At 39.9% G+C, this 13,661-nt stretch overlaps 1 protein-coding gene across 2 annotated transcripts in view; it reads right to left on the bottom strand.

Annotated features, from left to right (window-relative positions):
- Positions 1-4,870, bottom strand: part of SULF1 (sulfatase 1) — a 182,014-nt gene extending 177,144 nt beyond the window's left edge. For both annotated transcript variants that reach the window (XM_085573861.1, XM_085573870.1), the window contains exon 1: positions 4,721-4,870. The gene's annotated coding sequence lies outside the window, so the exon portion shown is untranslated. The remainder of the gene's footprint in view (positions 1-4,720) is intronic.
- Positions 4,871-13,661: the final 8,791 nt, after the last annotated feature.

The raw sequence follows: 13,661 nt of genomic DNA, 5'->3' as shown, positions 1-13,661 counted from the left end.
CTTACCCATCTCTTTCTGGCTGACATGGGCTAGACAATCCTTCCAGCTCCATCTCATCTAGCCCAGGGGAGAGATGGTAACCCCCAGCAAGGTGGTGGTGACCTTTGATGCAGCAGAAAGGGAAATGCCAATGCAAGCATTCACAATTCTCCCCCTGCTCCTGGTGTTCTGTGGAAACTGGGAACGACTAGTGATGAGACAATTAGAGATTGCAAGGAGACAGCTGCATTTTTTCCAGACTGAAGGTGCCTACCTGAACTTTGCACAAAAGTCACTCTGGTTTGTGTTGCATAAACAACTTGCTTCTTCACCTACTTTGATAAGATTGCTTACAGTAAAATTGCTTTCTTCTGAAAAAAATTTTCATGTTTTGTCCACTACAGATGCTGTCCATAACTCTGAAAAGGAGGACACACATGGAGTTTGGTGGTGCAGTGCCAGGTGCCATGGTTGTGCATGTTGTATACTTCCAGCCTATCCAGAATGAGGATGGGAGACCAAGACTTCAGCCAAACAGAAGACTCAGTCTGGAAGTGTTATGCTTCTGTAGAACACTCAAACTGTATCAAGTTATTTTCATATTTTATAAATACTCTAGATGCCATCAAGAGACACCCCAGTGATAGAAATCACTAAGAATTAGGAAGCAGAAGCAGTGCATTTTTAATAAATACAACAACATAGAGTCCCTCTCACTGAAATAAGAATTTCTGTCTGCAAAGTATAACCATTAAGAGAAATTTATGTATTAAGGACTCTTTAATGCTTTGCAAATGGCTGAGGATGGGGTGATAAATGCATTTTTTCCTGCCTGTTCCAAATTATGTTTTGCCAACATAGCTATGGCAGTTGCCGGTGTTAAAAATTCACGTCCCCAGCAGATATTGCTATGTTTGCAGAACTCCTGGTGTGGACATAACTTTGCCAGAAGGAGAGAGCTTATATTGGCTCAACTTACATCACTTAGGGAGGTGGTATAACTATGCCAGAAAAACTCCTTCTGTCAGTTTGAACAGTGTGTGTGCTGCGGGGTGCTCTGCCAGTGACAGCAATGGCGGAGCTGCGGGGTAGACAAGACTGGGATCATTGCCGCTCCATACATTCACTTTTAATTAGCAGATTAATCAACTTGCCACATTTGAGAAAAGCATCTCATCAAAGACTGCTGCATTTATTGACATCCTCAGTCTGCCTGTCTGCTAATATATCAGGACTGCTGCTTTGATGCCTGTCTTGAAACAAGAAACCATGTGCTACTCAAAAGTGTATTTTTGGAAACCAGACAGCTTAAATTATGACCTCCCTAGGTGTGTTGGCATCTTTTTTGCAGTCATATAATTTTATGTTTTCTTGTGTCCCTTCTTGGCACCTACTGGCCTCCAGAACTGTATTTTGGAAGTCTAGTCCATTCAATCTCTCCTGACGCTGTCAAAGATGTTGATTTATTCTGATCTAAGCCTAATTGAAAAATATTTTTAAAATAAAAGGGAAAATAATTGTTGCATTAAATTCTCTGAAGTGCCTTTAATATGCCCTTGGTGTACTTTTCTCCAAAATATCACATCACCTTCTTTCACATGACTCTGAATGCTACTCATGCTTGAAATATATATAGATAGATACTGATTGCAGCAGTTGGTTTCAGTATCAGCTGGTTCCTTCCTCTAGCTAGAGTTGTGCCTGGTGGTTCTTTCCGGAGCTGTGTGACCTCCGTGTTTATGTCTAATATCTTGTCTCCATTTACCAGAGAGTTTTAATACCATGCACACTTGGTAACACTTATGAAATGTACACAAGCAATGAAAGTATTGCTTAGGGAAGCAATAGAAAGGGAAATATTGCCATGGGAGTGTTCATTTGAACTAGGTCTAACTTCCATACTTAATTGCTTGGCTTTACTTCTCCTAACTGTGACAGAATAATTTGCAGTAATTCAATCTGAGGATAAATATATTTCTGTCTAGAAAATGGAGTGGTACCTGGTCTTTAGGAAAACAGAGAAGACATCTACCATTGTTACTACTATTACTGTCCAGCATGTTTCTGGGTGCCGTCTAAAAAGCACGAGAGCAGATACCTGCAACAGCACCTAGAACCCACACCTGGAAAATCCCCATCTGTTCATTCCTCTTTAGATAATATCATACAAGTGGCTTTGAACCAGCAGCTCTTCCACTCCCCTTGCTCATCTCTTTTTAGCTGCAATGTCATCTATGCCATACCACTGATTGTGTTTGCTGAAGAAAATACAAAGAAGGACATCACAACCTCAAAGCATCACTGGATCGCATTTTGTCTTATCAATGTCCATAACAGGTTCGGAATTAGACCAAGTGGAACAGAATTTAGCTGGAGAGAGGAAAATGTGTTCATAAATGGCCCTCATATTTCCGACATGTTTGTCTGGAAAGGAAACAAGAAAAGCAGTATGTGTATGGCATGTGTAAATATATTAGATTATCAGAGGATGCACTCAGAACAAACAAAAAATATTATATTTGTGATCAGCTGTTTGGAAAAGTTTTAGATTAATACTTTTTTTTCCATTTTCTAAAACACTGAATAGTACCCTTAAACTAGTATCATCTTATGCATATAAATAATAAAATTGCACAACGACTATAATAAAATTAATGAAGAAAGCAATTCTAGGCTATAATTAATGCCAAAAAAGACCCACATTGAAAGTAAACTGGAAGAAAATTTCCAGTTGCACTGTGTGTACATCAGTGAAAGTTTCTTTAAATAGTTTCTATAGTTTAAATAGCTTCTATAGTTTCTTAAAATATGTAAAGAAGCAAGATTACTATCATGCTATTTTTTACAGTGATTTCATTTCCTGAGAGTACAGCTTACTTATAAAGTTTGCTAATAACTTAATTAACTAACAAGCTTAGACTCTGAGGCGCTTACTCCTGCCAGTCTCTGCTTTACATAGATATGGCCGTATGAAATTGGCTTTGTCACAGAACTGTTCTCTCTTCCTCCGTCCCCTTGCTGTGACACAATCTTAATTTACAGGCAAACTTGAATAGGTCCTTAAAAACTTGATGATGGCATGCCTCTCTCTATGCCTTAATTATGCAAAAAGCTGTGAAAGGAGTTTAAGGAAGAAGAAATTTTCTAACATAAATAAAGGCTTCTAATACATAAAATGAAGCAAAAAATAAAACTCTTTTACACACAGAAGATGTGGCAGTGCAGGCAGGCCACCATCTTACTGATTTACTCTCACTGAGCTGGACTGTTACATTTCAGAGTACAAGGATATTTGGAAAGAATAACTGGGATCAGCCAATTTGTTAACCTCTCTGCTAATACTGCAGGCTGTGGTGGTGTTTGTAATGTGGGCACCTGTTCAAAAAAGAGCGGAACAGAGGCAACTCCCTTTACACAAACTTTTCCATTTTGTGAACCACATCTTAAATGAGACCACATCCCTCCCATACAGACTGAGGGCCACCTCCCATCCCACCCGTAACCAGCTAATATTTCTGTAACAGCTACAATATTATTAACTCAGTGGGGAAGTAAAAAGAAAAATAATAATAATAATAAAAAGAAAAACCAGACCAGAATTGAAGGTTTTAATTTCTTTTCATTCTATTTGCTGTCTAGAAATGAGACAGCTACAACTCTCTCCAGCTGACAGGTGTCCTCTCTTTGACAGCTGTCAGATCAGGAGGAACTTTGTGCACCATCAGTAATCACGGTCTGCGGAAGACAAGGACATAGCATGATGACAGCTGAGCTAGATGTCACCTGAGTGAGGACATACAACTGCAGCATCTGTGCTAGGGTGCTAGCTCCCTGTGTTACCATCAGAGAGGGCAAACCACCTCCAGAACTAGATCTGGACAGAAAGAATCTCACTTGAATTTATCTGTTGTTTCCATCCACCAGAAGGAACTCAGCCATGCACCTTAGTTTTTCTCACCTCCTGCATTTGGCATGAGTCAGGGGCCTAAAATGTGGCCAGCTTTATCAATCAGCCACTACTGAGATCTATGTGCCATAGGGAAGATACAATGAACCATAAAAAGTGCCTTGCAAAAGCCAAAAATGCTCTGGGAACTGTCCCAGGGTGAACTTGCTGTAGGGACTGAACTAGCTGCAGCTCCAGGGATTCCTGCTCCAACACGCAAACAACATGTGATTTACTGTATCTGTTGCAGTTCTAAGTTTAAAATGTTTACTGCACTCCTGATGCTTTATCCACTCTGAAACAAAAATATTTTCCAACAGAGTGTTGAGCTGTGGCTAACTTCATAAAACGTCTGTTGGTGACTTACTGGGAAATGAACAAATAAACAAACCAAAAAAAACCCCAACCCCAAACCATTACAACACAAAAAGACAAAAACAACAAACCACCAGAAACGTTTAATTTCCTCCACAATGAAGATGAATTTCTCCAGCTCTTTAAAAGTCCCTCAGTGCTCACTGTCCTTCCCAAACCCTGTCTTGTCTCCATAACATGTCATTTGAACCTCATTTTCAACTGGGCAATAAATAAAGACAAGCTAACGTAATTGGGGGTTTTATTATTTGCTTGTTTGTGGAGTTTTCTGGCGTATTTTACGTGGGAAAATCCTTAGGAACCGTTTAACAGCTTCCCTCCGCGCGGGGTCCCGTGGTGCTCGCAAACAGCCGGGGGGCTGCGGCAGAGGGGCGCATCCCGGGGGCGGCGGGGAGGATGAGGAAGGAGCGGCGGACTCACCTGGCGGCGGGCGGGAGGCGGAGGCTGCGGTCGGGCAGAGAGGCGGGGAGCGGGGGCGCAGAGCGGGGCAGCGGCGGGGCCGGGCGGGCTGAGCGCTCGGCGGGTGCCCGGAGCGCGGCGGGGCCGGGCGGGCTGAGCGCTCGGCGGTGCCCGGAGCGCGGCGGGGCCGGGCGGGCTGAGCGCTCGGCGGTGCCCGGAGCGCGGCTGAGCGCTCGGCGGGTGCCCGGAGCGCGGCGGGGCCGGGCGGGCTGAGCGCTGAGCGCTCGGCGGGTGCCCGGAGCTGGGCCGGGCCGGGCGGGCTGAACGCTGAGCGCTCGGCGGGTGCCCGGAGCGCGGCGGGGCCGGGCGGGCTGAGCGCTCGGCGGGTGCCCGGAGCGCGGCGGGGCCGGGCGGGCTGAGCGCTCGGCGGGTGCCCGGAGCGCGGCCGGGCGGGCTGAGCGCTGAGCGCTCGGCGGTGCCCGGAGCGCGGCCGGGCCGGGCGGGCTGAGCGCTCGGCGGGTGCCCGGAGCGCGGCGGGGCCGGGCGGGCTGAGCGCTGAGCGCTCGGCGGGTGCCCGGAGCGCCCGGCCCGGCCCGCCCGGCCCCGCCGCCGCGGCGCTGCCAAGGTCACGCTGCTTTGCTCTTTCATTGATAAGGCACCAGGGTGCACCTTGCCGCAATTTTGCAGAGCTATGCCAATTTGCCTAAAAGGATGCCATTTAATATGAGTTGGGTTAGTCTCAGGGAAATTTTAGAATATTTAAACATATTTGGTTTATAAAGCTATTTTGTCCTGATACTTCCTATCACCCTGAGGAAAATCCCTTTAGAAAGTCCCTTGGTAAAGTACAAGTCCTACCAATGTTTGATGAATCTCTTAGAAAATATCAGCATGGTTGATACTTTTGGGGATAATTTTATAGAAAAGATAAACTTATTATCCAGCTTCAGGAGAGAGAACTCTAATCTAAATGACCTCTAAACCAAGTTACTTCTGGGAGGTTATACCAGTGATGAGGACATACATTTGACTAAGGAGTTCAGTGTACAGCTGCAATACAGAAGCCAGAAACGTTTAGCAAGTATTTTTTTATAGTTGATTTTCTCATATAAATAGCTTATATAGCTTTTCCAATTGCAAATCTCCACCAGTCTTGGAATTTTATTTTAGACATTGGAAGACTATTCATTAAAAGAACCACAGCTGCTCTGCAGGCAGTCACAACTCATAATTAATATCCTTCTATATGCAGAATATAAAAAAATATTTTCCCTTTGTCCTAGTGTTTATGGCAGTGATGTGTCAGACTGCTAGTAAATTTGAAACCTGAGGAGTTCGTTTTTGGAGTCTCCAGTGGAGATCAAAGTTTCAGTCGTTACTCTCTCACTGAAAACTTTTGCCTGTATCAGGCTCATTAGTAGAGTTGTTACTAGAAGTACTGAGCAATATCTCTTTTATGAAGGTTGGACTGTTATAACAGCAAAATAAATTATTGCTGTGCAAAAACAAGACAGAAAAATTTCCCTGAACTGGGGACCAATATACCTCAGCAAACACTGGCTGTAAAACAAAGAAATAGTCTCCTTCTCCAGCTCCCACAAATATGATTTTTCCTTTGATACCTTGAGAGGGAAGCTGAGCTACAGCTACTTCCTGACTTGCAGGATTTTGGAGGGACCATTGTCCTTCAGTGAGCTAAACCTTTCTGAAATACATTTATTCACATATACATCTATGTCAGTCTAACACTGCTGTACTTCAGCGAGCCCCTTAATTTTGGGCAGAGGACACAGAAAAAGACTAGAGATATTTAGAATATGAACAATAGAGATATTGACAGCATGAACAATCATCCCCATCGTGAATATGTGATCATAGAAATGTTTTGTAAAAATTTCAGCATGGATAGAAAGGGAGCCATTTCAAAGGATCCAAGCCACCCTTAGACTTTTTAATCTCCTGCTTCATCAAAGTAATTTTAAACCTTCCTCACTTTCTAAAACTAGAGGACAAACATTTTTTAAAGCCTTTCAGACATATTTATATGACTTTTCTAGTAAACATAAGATAATGGTGATTAAGGCATAATAAATTATCATCCGTATGTGCAAAGCATCTGTCCTTGGTCTGTGAAAGTCTTTCATTCTGAAGATGTAAATTCAGACTTTCATCTTTAAGGTTTTCTGTGGATGTTTTTGGCTAGAAGTTAATCATATAATTGTGGCAGTATTATATGAATTTTGAGCCGTTTGAAAAACACTCCAGAGGACATCCCACACTGTTGGGTGAAAATAGTTTGTATGACTCCTTTTTTTCCACCTCAGCATTGACAGACTGGTGATGAATAACAGTAACTCTCCAGTTCCACTTTGGCTCACATGTGCAAAAACTCTTGTCTGTCACACTTGTCCACCAACCAAGGCATCTGCTCTAGTACAGCCCTGTCAGCTTGATCAAATACTTCCCTGTATCATAACAGGTCATCCAGTGACTCTGAAACACATCTCTGCTGTTGGCAGAAGGCCACATTGCTTTTGAAACCCTCTCCCTTCTCTCAATCCTGGAAAAGACACCCTTGAAAGAAATACTAAGAGATGAAGAGTTTTCCATTCTCATTGCAAAGAATTCGGAGTCCATGTGCTTGATCTCTATTTAAGGGAGCGTAAAATACCCCCAAGGCAATGTCCCCAGGAGATGACTCGTCTTGTATTTCAGCTATGCCACTGGAGCCAGTAGGGCTGGGCAGAAGGAGGAGCTGAGGAATAACTGAATGAAACAGACCTGCCTGGCTGGAAAGATGCAAAATATCTTGACACACTTTATCCTCTGCAACTAGTCAAGGACATGTACAGATCTCTACTGATGACAGCTTTTCCTTCCATAAATCTTGTGGTTTTATTTTTCAGTACCAGCCTGGCCATCTTCTCACACTCACACTGTCACATAATGCTATGGAACTGCTGGATTGATGTGGTGCTAAAATTCCCTATAAGCAAGGTTATAAAATAAAAAGTGCTGCTTGGTTATTTTTCACCATGCCTTCTTTTTTTCCCTCAGAGTAACTAGTCAAAAAATGCAACAATTTGTTACTAAATTTACTTTAATGCTGTTGCCAATCTGCTGAATATGACAGACCACATTTAGTATGGTCACAAGCTTAAGACAGTATTTCACAATCCTTACTTATTGCATTTGAGAGACATGGCAAATATATGACAGTCTCTCCTGCCTCATTATTAAGAGGGTGCTCTTCAACTCCCTTTCCCTACCTACCTGCCATAAAATAGGTTATGAGATTAAAACGAGTTTTATTTAATTCTAACTTTTAACTGTAATTATGGAACATTTGACAGGGGAAAATGCTAGTGGAAATACTGAATATGTTTTATCCAAGTGGGTTTAGGCTATGTAGCCATACCACAATGAAAGACAAAGTTCTTTATAAGAATGAAGCAGATTTTAAAATGTGCTTGCTGTTGCATCAGGTTAAAATAATTTATGATGGGAAAATAATCTGTTACTTCATTGCAATCCACTTGTGGGTTGATTTTGCACATTACAGGTATGACACAGCAGAATTTCTAAACAAGATTAGAAATTCTGCTTTTATAGCTTGTTATTCTTTTATAGATTGTCATTTTCTTATAGCCTTGTCATCCTTTCACAGAAATACTATCTAGAAGAAATCAAGTACAGATGGCTGAATTTCCAGACTTTGTAACAGGATGCTCTTCATTATTAAGCTGGCAATGTTATTGGAATGACCAGAAGAGGCAATAAAGAAAAAAAACAATGCGCGCGCACACGCACACACACACACACACACACATGTAGGTGTGTGTATATGTTTGCAGTATGCATGCATAGGTTGGAATCTGCACATTGCTACTGCAGCTTCTCTGGTCTTAGAGCTTCCCTTCAGCTGTCCTAAGGCAGCCAGCAGCTAGCAGCAACTTTACCTGTTGCTTGCTTCTTCAAAACATTTTCCTTTGATTTATTTTGCTAGTTCTCTCTACATAGGTAGAAATGCCAAGCAAATGTAAGTTTTAGCTTCATTTTCATGGTTTTCTTGATGTGGCCCTTATGAAGGCCTGAGGATTTTTGTGCTCTTCTAACACTGTTCCTTCTGTCAGTAACTCTTCCATGCCCTATCCTATGCCATTACTGAAGCTGGAATGCTATATTTTTTTTTTTTTTTAGTCTTCATTATTTTCCTCCTTCTTCATGGTTATAGGATATGGTTATACTCCACCAGATCCAGTTGATATTTTATCGCCATACCTCCCTGGGAACATATTTAGTCCATTAGTGACTCAGCTTTGCTCAAAGCACTCAGAGATGCCTTTTTAGTTCAATTTAGAATGCAATCAAATATCAAAATTTTGCACCGAGGAAAAGAATCTGGCCAGTTCTGCTGTCTGTTATGTAAATATTTGCTTTTTTATGCTAGAACCTTTTAATACTTTAGGATAATTATAGTTTGAAGAAAATGCAAATTGTTAACTAGCAGTTTTACCAAGAAAATAGCCATGTAGAGTTACATTCTGCTTCACGTTTATGATATTTCTCATCTCTAAAGCATATACTTGATTTATGTCTTGCAGAAATTAATATCCACAATGAAAGGGCAATGTACTGTTTTGTAATCTTTGAATACCTTGTTACTTTACAATGACCAGGCAACTTTCCATCTGTAGTTTTGCAAAGAGGTTCCTGGCTGACCCAAAAGTTATGTGTTTTATCTTTGTTGGTCTCCAAGAGCTTAGCCAGGTAAAGTAGTGCATATAGTACTTCATCCACAAGCCTCCTTTTGAAGTCTTGCCAACAGCCTCCTTTTATTTTGAATGACTTGTCAGATATCAGGGGAAAAAATTAAAATTATGGCTGTGCCTTGAAATATGTCCCCCTTTACTTTGCTGCAAGAATCCCATCCCTGTCACTTGTGTTGAAGAAAATTGCTAGTTGAACTTAGGAACTTGCGGTGCTGAGATGTTCTGGGTGGTACTGAGTTAGCATTGCTGGCTGGATCCATGAGGCAACTATGTTAAAAAAAAACTGCTTAGGATTTTAGAAAAGCTCACTCAGTCATGGATTGTGTATTGAGATTATGTCTAATTTCTGTGATTTATTTCTTTTGTTGGTCATGTACAATCTTAATAAACAGTGATATATTAGGGCCTAATGGTAAATGCATTTGTTTTAAAGTGCTCATGAGAAGGATGAACGAAGACTGAAATAGGAGATATGGATATGGAAATCTTATAGGAATTGCAGACCATACTCATCCCATTTGGAAATGCATCCTCTAACAGCTATCTCCTGATTACATCCCTGCTGAGCACACTGCCAGTAGGGGTAGAAAGGAGAAGCAGAAATGACTGTACAGACCTCTCAGGTGATATTTGTGACAGAGCAAAACAAAACCAGTGTCATCTATCAAATACTGATGATGCTATGGCAGAAATAAATTACAAAAGGGAAGACAAATTTCATACCCTGAGATGAGTTTTTATCACGGTATATCTTCTGCCCAAAGGTGGACTGTGCGTGGAAATGGAGGCAGCAGATGCTGTTGGATTCAAAACAAAAATGGCAAAATATGCAATGAAAGTGCAAACAACAGAATTGGCACACATATTTGTAATAAGTATGTGATCAAGTTAGCATTATTTTGCCTTATTTTACAAGCAAGAACCCAAGCACAAAATCTAGTGCAAGTTTGAATTTCCAATTCCTTAATTTCTATTAATAGAAGTGCCTGATAAGAGATGTCATGGGTGCAGGAAACATTCCACATGAAGAGTGATTGAAACTGTCTGTGACTTCTTTATTTAGAAAGGAGAGAAACAGGAGAGGCTCAGTTGAAGAGAATAATAATAAATGGCTAAATGAAGGCAAATAGAAACAAGAGACTTCCCATTTCCATGAAAGAAGAGGCTATTATTTGAAAGATAGAGAAAACTCCAAACCAGTAAAAACAATTACATTTCTAGAAGTCAAATTGACAATGACTAAAGCTTGTCACTACAAGGTACTATTAAGTTTAAAACCTTGGGAGAATTCAAAAGAGAAATAGAGACAAAAGGCTTCCTGACTAAATTGCAGAAGAATGGGAAGAAAACAAGCCTACCCACTAGGAAAAAAAAACTTCTGATTGGAAACAGACACTAGATTTAAGAGTAATGTTAACAAGAAGATTTTTTTCCTAAAATTATGTTATTTGGTACTGTCTATCTACCACAAGGTCCTCTGCTTCAGACAGCATTTGACATTAGCTAGAGCTAGAAACAAGAGTCTTGCTCAATGGACCACTGTTAAACCTTGCTTGTGTTGCACCTCACAGGAAGATGAATTAGATTTTATAATTCAGGAAATACTTCTAATACTTTTTTCCCTGGAAATTACTCAGCACATCTTGTGTTGGGAAAGGGATGGACAGTTCTAAGATATGGAAACTGGTTTTTTTGATGGTTGCTTTGGCCAGCTGTAATTTCATCTCAATGAGTCTTCTATCTTTTAAATGTGCCTGTTTCCTTTACAGTCTTTCCATTGCTCACAGGAAACTTCTTTGCTCCTACTTGTCTCCTCTATTTCTCTTCCTTCCTAATCAAAACTTGAAACTACCATTTCTGGCATGCCTCAGTCTAAAGGACAAATATTGTACTAAACATTGCTTGACCTATAATTCAGACATCGTTTTAAAAACAGTAAGTCTTTTTCTCTTTTTCTTGCTCCCCCAAATCAGCTGCAGTGTGGAACTTTTTGCACAAGATCAGAATGTCAACACCTTGCTAAATAAAACAAATTAAATGCCTCACTAATGAGTGTGTGGGGGGTGGGATGTTTTTAGGTATTGTTTTTTGCTGAAGTCCAGAGGATTAAACTAGAACTATATTGGATATCCATAAACCAACAGGAAGAAAAGAAAGTGATATTCCTATCCCTTCTTGTTCAGGTGAGAAATAACAGATGGAATGAAATAAAACAAAACTGAGGAGCTGCACCCTACTATGTATAGGGAGTTTTGTGTGTGTGTGCAACTCTATGAGCTGCACAGAGCCAAGCCCAAGATGTTTACAAAAAATTAAGATTCTTTCCAAAAAATTACCCATAGGAAACTGTTCACAACTTCAAATGAAATGTGGACTTTGAGTTCCTGTTTATTTTTATGCTCTATGACTGATTGCACAATAATAAGGACATCTATTTAATTTTATGGATACTAAAATTTATGTTTATCATCTGAAAATCAGCGTTAGAAATTTTTTTGTAAATTTAGAGCATGATAGATCAAAGAAATATTTTCAAACAGAATGGAAAATACAAGATAAAAGTGTTTGGCAGGAATATTGTTCAAGGTTTGTTTCAGCTGATCACTAGGTGCAAGAGTGGATGAGAACCAAGAAAGCAAATTTCAGAAAGTGTTCCAGTCAGGGAACAAAATCTCAGATATTTATGAAAACATATAATTTCCTGTTTATCATACATAGTTACCTAATAAATCCTTGTCTCTCACTTCTTAACAACACTTTGTATGACTCTGTATAATTCCATTCTGCTTGATATCAGTGAGGCAGCAGTAAAAGAGTATGAGCAATACATTCTCTACAAGAGAAAACCTTTTTGATTGACTTATAAAAAGTACAGAAAGCTCAACAATTTACCATTCAGACAATAAGCTATTCTCATGAAATTTATTTGTTTTTCAGTTTGCTTTCTATATGCTAGCAAACCCACATAATCAGCAAAATTTAAAAGAGCAAAGTATTTATAAAAGAACAATTTAAGCTTTTCTGAAATACCTTCTGCATTATCCCATGAAATCTGGATCATTTGAACTCTGGAACTGCAAGTTGGCCACAGGATGATATTTGTGATGGTTGTGAAAACACACCTTCCCCCCAGAGGGAAATATAAATTAACATATCTACTGTTTAGATAGAAATTAATTACCACATATTTTCTAATTTTTTCCCCTGGCTTCAACTATTAGTTATGACTGGAAGAAAAACACAAAATGTTGTAAGGTCTTGTAAAGCAAAAACAACCCACACCCACTGCCACCCCAAAAAGCCAAAAACCCACCCAGAAAGAAAAGCACACAAGAAAAAGAGGTGACATTCATCAAGATCCATCTCTCCAAAGAAACCTCTAAAATGCATCCAGTAACTCACCCAGTCTTTTCAAATACCACTTTTATGTTCATGAAGTGACTGTCATCTAGCAGGACAGTGTACGCAAGTATGTTTTAATCTGCACTGAAAAATGTGAAAATGTCGAATTGTCCAAGATAGAATTCCTGGAAGTTAAAGAATCAACATCCAAATGTTATTTTGTGTACTGCAACACTGTATGTTTTGGAGAAGACTTGGAGAAGTAAAAGAAAAATCCCCTTGGGGTGCCAGTCAGTATGGGTTAGCACAAGAACAATATATTTTATTGGATTTGAGTACCTGAGACATCATGGTGGAATTTTGCAGTGTTGTAACATCTGATCCATTTCTTTCATCTTTGACATATAAAATACAAAAAGACTGCTAGGACTCATTGATTGCTTTAGGAATTGTAGTTTTTATCCCCAAGTTTTCTGGAAGAGGTAAATGATGAAGAAGAACCAGATATTGTTTGCTAATCAAAATGCTGTAAAATAAATTTAAAAAAAAAAGAAAGAAAGAAAAGAAAACAACAAAAAAATGCCAAAACAAAACACCAAAAACAAAGAGAGAACTGGGAAGGACTTTGTTTAAAGCTGCAGATGAATGCTTTCTTGGCAGATGGATAGGTGTTAGAATTCAACACTACAGGAATGCAAGTAGAAATTAATTTTATGGGGTTTTTAGCTTGTATCACTACATAACTTCACAATGATAAAAGCGAGTAGTTGGTTAGGTTGTGCTGCTGTAGTGTTCAGTCTTAGTGAAGTTGGATTTTAAAAGTAATACAAGGAATTAAAATAATTTTA

The sequence above is a fragment of the Lonchura striata genome, chromosome 2 (genome assembly GCF_050655825.1).
Source record: "Lonchura striata isolate lonStrDom1 chromosome 2, ASM5065582v1, whole genome shotgun sequence".
NCBI lineage: Eukaryota > Metazoa > Chordata > Aves > Passeriformes > Estrildidae > Lonchura > Lonchura striata.
This window is presented reverse-complemented; position numbering and strand designations above follow the sequence as displayed.